We start from the raw sequence: 875 nt of genomic DNA on the forward strand, positions 1-875 counted from the left end.
ATAATTCAATAATAGTAGAATAAAATACACTCTAAAAGGGGGAGGAAGCCTGTCAAGGTAACCAGTTCTTGGAGTTTGATGACGTTCGGCTTGCCTTGGTAATCCAGGTGGAGACCAGGCAATGTAGTAATGCTCATTTTCCTGCGCCGCAACAACACTAAGGATGTTTGCAAAATGAACAGGGAGAGGTTGTACTTTATGTTTTGTAGAGGTTAGGTGTCCTGTAGTATTTTCTGTATCTGCGTCCATGAACTTTGTGGAAATGCTCTCCCAATGTTTTTTTCAATAGTTTTCTTAAATTTATAGAAATTAGATTAAGTTGATTTAAGGAAAGCAAGAGGGTAATGGTCTTAACAAAAGGTCCCCATAGAATCCCAGGCGCAACTACCCTCCTATAAATAGTTGTCGGAGTTGTATTAAAGACCAAGATCTTATAGATATTTCTTGTAAAGAGACCCACAACCAATGACGACATACCTGGAACAGTAATCATGGACATTAAGACACAATGGGCTACATATAATAAATAGGGAAATAGATAATTCAATACATAGAGGTAAGGGGTGGAGAAAGGAAAGTAACGGAGCTTATGTTGAAGAAAACACTAGAACCCAGAGCCCACACTATAGAGACAAAAATATAGAAGTCCCAAAACAACAACATCACAAAAAACAGAGCCCTTGAGGTTAATTAGACAACACCTGCACAGGGACTCTTCAAACCAGTAATAGTTTCAGACCACGAGGTTATCTAAGGAGCCATAAGAAGAGCGCAGCTGACGAAGCTAAAACCCAACTTGCGTTAATCAGCTCCTTAAAAGCCCACTTCGTTCATTAAAAAATTTTGCTTTTTTTTTTTTTATTTATTATTATTAT

The sequence above is a fragment of the Diaphorina citri genome, unplaced genomic scaffold (genome assembly GCF_000475195.1).
Source record: "Diaphorina citri unplaced genomic scaffold, Diaci psyllid genome assembly version 1.1 scaffold2235, whole genome shotgun sequence".
Classification (NCBI taxonomy): Eukaryota; Metazoa; Arthropoda; class Insecta; order Hemiptera; family Psyllidae; genus Diaphorina; species Diaphorina citri.